The sequence below is a fragment of the Onychomys torridus genome, unplaced genomic scaffold (genome assembly GCF_903995425.1).
Source record: "Onychomys torridus unplaced genomic scaffold, mOncTor1.1, whole genome shotgun sequence".
NCBI classification, from domain to species: domain Eukaryota; kingdom Metazoa; phylum Chordata; class Mammalia; order Rodentia; family Cricetidae; genus Onychomys; species Onychomys torridus.
The window spans coordinates 529,359-535,660 of NW_023411189.1; positions in this window are offsets into that span (position 1 = coordinate 529,359).

The window sequence follows — 6,302 nt, forward strand, 5'->3', positions numbered from 1 at the left end:
ATTGTGCAATATGCTTACTAGAAATGAACGCTGTGGAAAAGGTGGCCTGGAAATGGGTGGAATCAGCTATTGTAGGTCCCCTGACCATTTGAATGTGGTTTTATGTAGTTATGCCCCACATGCACATAGGTTCTGTGATCAAGCTGTGAGCATAGTCCATTATCATTTAGCACACAGATTACATAGTTCTGAAAAGACTGAGCATTCTGCCTGACTGATGGACAGTGCAGCACAGTCATGTAGCTAGAAGGTGGCCAGGAGTTGTAACATTCCTACTACAATTGTAGTTATAAGAACAATACAGGGGGCTATGGGTGACAGATAAATGGGAATGGGGATGCTTTGTCACCTGGGACTGCTTCTAGCTGACTTAGTGTGCATTGGGTAATTTTGAGGATAGGGAAGGGGTTTTTCTTGAGGTAGGTGGACAATCTTAGATACCTGAATTTCTTCTTCTGGTTTGGGCCCTGTGGAATGTTCCATTGCTGCTTGGATATGGCTGTTTGGAATTGACAAGCTACTGGAGAGGCAGAAGAAGTTCAGAAAAAAATTACCTTGGGAAGGTGCCCAGGAAGAAGGAGGTAGATCCCATGACCAGTAAAGATTGAATGATACTTATCTGAATTGGATCTGGAGGGTCCATTTGGATCTAAGCTGATTATAGAGCTTGGAAGAAGTGTTAAGTTTACTGAGAAAAAAAAGATAAACATATTCTGAAGCAACAAAAAAGAATTTAAAATCTTGAGCTGTAGCCATGATATTATAATATTTAGTACTCTACTGCTATCAGAATTTTATTGGTTAGAGAGAGAGAGAGAGAGAGAGAGAGAGAGAGAGAGAGAGGGAGAGAGAGAGGAAGAGGGAGAGGGAGAGGGAGAGAGAAATATGTGAAGCATGCTTTTTATTTTTTCTTATTATCAATTAGGCTTTTTTATATTCAGCAGAGACAAACCTTAAGGCACATGTTTCCTTTATTATTTTAGTATCCAGGAAACACAGGTGATCAATTGCTGGGGGCATTTAACAGTGATATATTTTTACATTAAAGCTTGTTTTTGCAGAGAGAAGACCCTTTTGAGACTCAGGTGTTCATACCTCTGGTCTATTAGTGTTCCTTATCAGTATATTTTCGGTACATGCTGATGGTCCTTGTGCCTCCTGGTCTGTGGCTGATGGTGTCCTTGTAACAATTAGCTGGGTAATTGATTAGAAATTTGAATATGTTATTAGAGTCACAGAGGAACACTGATGAAACAGAATATGTCAGTTGGGACAGGAGAATTTGAAGAGGGAAACAGGAAGAAAAAAACATATGGGGTTCACAATTCAGTGGGATTGAATGTTGTGGGATAAAACCATATTCTTCTAGAATTGGTGACAAGGCATTAATCTTCATGTCCTCTGGAACTTAATCGAGGGGGGGCTGTTTGTTTCACTGTGTATGAGAAAGAATATCCTCTCTTGAGCGAGAGAAGGAGAAGAAGTTTCAGGCAGGAGAGATGTATTCAGTGGGGGAAGCCCTCAAGCTTAGCAGCGGTGGGTGCTTACAAGTAGTACCTTGAAGGGTACATTCCATTTAGTGGAAAGGGATGAGGGATGCTGGACTGGAGGGGGAAGACGGACCTGAACCTCAATGTGGATTGAGGGTGAGCAAGGATTATCACACCATTGGGTTAAGGAGTAATCAGCAAAACTCCACTGAAGAGAGCAGATGTAATAGAGTAGAGGATTAAAGAGGTGATCAGGGAGACATGGATGTTTGGATAGGAGGCCAGGGTTAGTGCATGTCTCCCATATATGAGTTCAAATGGTGAGAATGAAAGGGCTTGGCTGGGTGATGGTGGTTCATGCCTTTAATCCCAGCACCTGGGAAACAGAGGCAGGCGGATCTCTGTGAGTTCGAGGCCAGCCTGGTCTCCAAGTGAGTTCCAGGAAAGGTGCAAAGCTACACAGAGAAACCCTGTCTCGAAAAACAAAAACAAACAGAAAGAAAGAAAGAAAGAAAGAGAGAAAGAAAGAAAGAAAGAAAGAAAAAGAAAGAAAGAAAGAAGGAAGGAAGGAAGGAAGGAAAGAAAGAAAGAAAGAAAGAAGGAAGGAAGGAAGGAAGGAAGGAAAGAAAGAAAGAAAGAAAGAAAGAAAGAAAGAAAGAAAGAAAGAAAGAAAGAAAGAAAAAAAGGGCTTGCTTGGGAAGTGTCCAGAGCCTGAAAAGAATAAGGGACAATTACTTTACCCAGTCAGGGTGAAGTTCCTCTGACATCTTTATTAAGAATGTTTTTTTAAAGGCCTGTTGGTATGTTTTACCCTTCCTGAGGACTTAGTATGGTAAGAGATATGAAAATACCAAGGTATATTAAGATACGGTCTGGATGATCTGGAACATGAGCTCTAGACAATTATCAGACTGAAGAAAGGGAGGGATCCCAAATTCTGGAGAAGAAAGGTCAGTGATTGTCTGAGGCCACTTATTATATACAAGAAATAACTCTACACAACTTGAAAATGAGTCCAAAACCATGGGGAGACATTTAATTTATCTGACTGTGGGCATATAGGTAAAATCAAGCTGCCAGTCACATCTTGGAAGGTAACCTCTAACCTAGTGGGTGGGGAAAAAGTTGGCTCCAATATTTGAAATTGCAATCTGTCTTCTCAAAACTTTTACAAGAGCCAGTAACAGTTCTTAAGAACTGTAAGTCCTCAGAGGTAGGCTACAGATGGGCTTCTATGAACTGAGACAGAGCAAGAATATTAGCATGAAAGAGCTGGTGTAGACTGGACAGAATTGGCTGAGTGTCAGGAGCTGACTGTGAGGATGTTGGGTGAACTATATGTATTGCCTGTGGTGAATGGCATGAGTCTGGGCCATAGACTGCCACTGTCCTAGCTTCCTGGTTGGTACAGTTCCTTCCCTTAGATATGATGGAGCTGCCAATCTAATGAGATTGACAGTGAATAATTCCTATCACCTTAGGAAGGTGGAAAGCTTTTATCATGGCCATTATTTGTCCATAGTTAGATATGAATTTTCCTTTTGTTGTGAGAAGCACATTGTCTTTCCAGATAGGAGTGTGGAACAGGAGGATATGAAAAGTATATATGGAAGCTGGGTGCTGGTGGTGCACAATTTTAATCCCAGCACAAGGAAGTCAGATTGAGACAGATCTCTGTAAGTTCAAGGCCAACCTGGTCTACAGAGCAAGATCTGGGACAAGCACCAATATTACACAGAGATATCCATCTTCACAAAAAATATGATAAAGTATATTTGGAATATGTATAATATTTAGGGATTGCCCCTGTGCCTACTGGAAGGTACAGGTGAGAGCCATTATTTCAGCCTGTTGGTTAGTAGTGTGTATCTGTGATTCTACCACCCCATTTCTGACACGATGGCATATCCTGTTTTATGGGTCCCCTCAGATAAAAGTGAGCTACCATCTGTGTACCAGGTATGTGTGGCTTGAGGCAATGTGCCATTCTGTATGTGCGAAGGATGAGGGAAAAATTCCTTTAGGTGTTCAGTGTAGTAGTTAGATCTGGAATAGTCAGCAGTAGGTTGAAGTAGGAAGCTTGAAATATTAAGGGACGGGCAAGTCTGGAAAGTAAAGGTGATATGTTTCAATAATGCCACTTGGAGAGAAAGAACTCAGGAAGGAGGTAAAGTTTGTAAGTCTTTATAAGTTAAAAGGTGGGACAGGTCATGGTGGGAAGAGATAGTAATAGGTGACCCAAAGTGTAGTTCCTTTGATTCATAATTCAGGAGGTCAGCAGCTGCTAAATGACTTATGCATGGTGCCCATTTCTACATGGTGAGGTGTAGTTTTTGACAGGTATCCTACGGGTATAAAGGAGAGTCCCTGCTAATTCCCTAGGGTCCCAAGGAAATATCGCTCTCTTTCTTATACATGGGGGGAGGATGGATGAGTTGGTCAAGGAGGTGAAGTGCAAGGTCCTGAAGGAGAGCCAATTCAGACTTCTGGGAACATTTACAAATGGGAAAATGTGGGGTTCATGCAGGGAGCATAGAGCTGACTCACATAAGGGGTGAGCAAGGAGATTAAAAGAACCCAGGACCACAAGAAGTCAGCTATTCCTAGAAAAGACACAATCTCCTGTTTAATAGAGCTGCCTGCAAAAGACTGAATTAGATGCTTTCTATCTATAGATATAGCCTAGTATGTTGGGGTAATCGTTACACCCAAATAGGTTACCTGAGGAATGGAAAGCTGGACTTTGGGACATGAGACAGCATAACTCTGGCTCTACAAACAATTTGGGATAGAAGAGGTGTTAATTTGAGTAACTTTTAATTATGGGCTGCAGAATAGAATTTCATCTATGTATTGTATTAGTTTTGAGGCAAGGAGGGAGGAGAGCAAGCCAGAGGCAGGGGTTGACAAAATAGGTGTGGGATGTCCCTGAATCCCTGTGACAAGACAGTCCAAGTTAGCTGCATACACAGGTGAGTGCCAGGGTCAGTCCAGGTGGAGGCAATGATATTTTTAATCAGAGAGCTGAGAGGAACAGCAAAGAAGGTATCATTGAAGTCTGTAACTGAGAGGTCAGAGGTATCTGAAGGGATAGTGGAAAGAATTGTGTAAAGGTTAGGAACTATAGGACAGAGAGGTACCACTGCAGAATTAGTGAGCCACAGGTATTGTGATATTTTATTTGTGCTGAAATGTGGTGACATTTTACCTGTGCTTTATTAAAGCTTGCTGGAGTTCAGGGGGAAATTTTAAGTAAACAAAAATTCAGGCAGCACTTGCCCTCAATCAGATCCCTTATAAGGCATACCTGAGCTAGTATCACCAATTAGACTGCAGACCAGCAAGTTAATAAAGGCATGTGTAAGACAAGAAGCAGGTCATATTTGGAAGCTGCAGGTTTGTTGAGGTAAGGTTTCCTTTTTCCCTGATCTCTACACCTTTCAACCTTATATTTGGCACTGTTGTTGTTGTTGTTGTTTGTTTTTGTTTTGTTTTGTTTTTAAATTTTATTTCAAATTTTATTTTTAGGTGGATATTTGTGTTTTAATTTTACATATCAGCTATGGGTTCCACTGTCCTCCCTCCTCCAGTGGTTTTTATTTAATAAGTCCATTTAAAATTTGGTCTGAATGCAGGTCTTAAATACAGGCAGTGTATTTTATTAGGCTTCTTAACTGTAAGTATAGAGGTGTTAAAAAGAGAAGAGGTTGGGTGAAGTAGCATTTTTCTGAGAAGTTCAGAGATGATAGGCCTAAGTTCCCTTAAGGCTCTGGGATGAGAGTTAGTACTGAGCTTGAATGATGTACCAGGTAGGTTGTAGCAACTGGATAACAATAGAGTGATTATTTCTAACAACAGAAGGATTCTGGGTGTCCACAACTATGGGTTCCCCTGAGAGATTAACAAGGAAATGACATTTCAGAGCTAATGCGCTATGTGGCTAAGAGGAGGAGAGGAGCTCCTGGCAAGTTTGGGATGGGAAAATGGGGGAGAAAATGAAATTGAAGCTCCTGCCTTAGCTAAAAAACTCTTCCAATTAGGGGCACAGGGAAGGCTGGCATAACAAAAAGTGTGTAGGTAAGATATATAGCCCTGAAAATACAATTAAGTGGTGGGGTTTGGTGAGGTAGTTAAGGCTGTCCCCCAACACAGAAAATAGGGAGATGGGAATGAGAGGTGAGACCCCAAAACTCCCACAGGATGAAGTAAGTGGCTCCAGTGACCAAAAGGAAGGAAATGGGTCACATCAATACAATAATTGCTATTCTAGGTTTCAGGTCTGGTATGACTGTTGTTGGGTCTGGACCTGAGTAGTTTCAATTGTCCATCACCAAGCCTAGGAGATTGGCTGGAAGGTGGACTTCGATTGATGTCCCCATGCCATGCGCTACACATAGTCAGTTAATTGACCTATGTCACTTTTGTTAGCATTTGGCATTAGACAAAGGTGGCCTGCATGTGCAGGGCAGCACAAGCCCAATGGCCTTCTCTACCATATTTAAAACAGGGACCTGGAGGCCTCCTTGTGGCTGGTTGAATAGTCTGTGCTAGATTTGACAGTCTTGTTTTCAGGCTGTCTCATCTCTCCTAGTGTACCCCTTAAAAGCCACTGCTCAGGCTTCTGTCTGTGGGGTCAGGGGCCTTTTCTGTAGAAGCATAAGATTGGCCCGAATATTGGGGAAGCTCTGTGAGACAAAGTAGGTCATAAGGAGTTGTCTTCCCTGTGTGCTCACAGATATAGGTTAGTATATTGATAGAGAACCTTTATAATTTGTTGTAGAAACTTAGACTGGTTACCCTGCTTATCTTGAA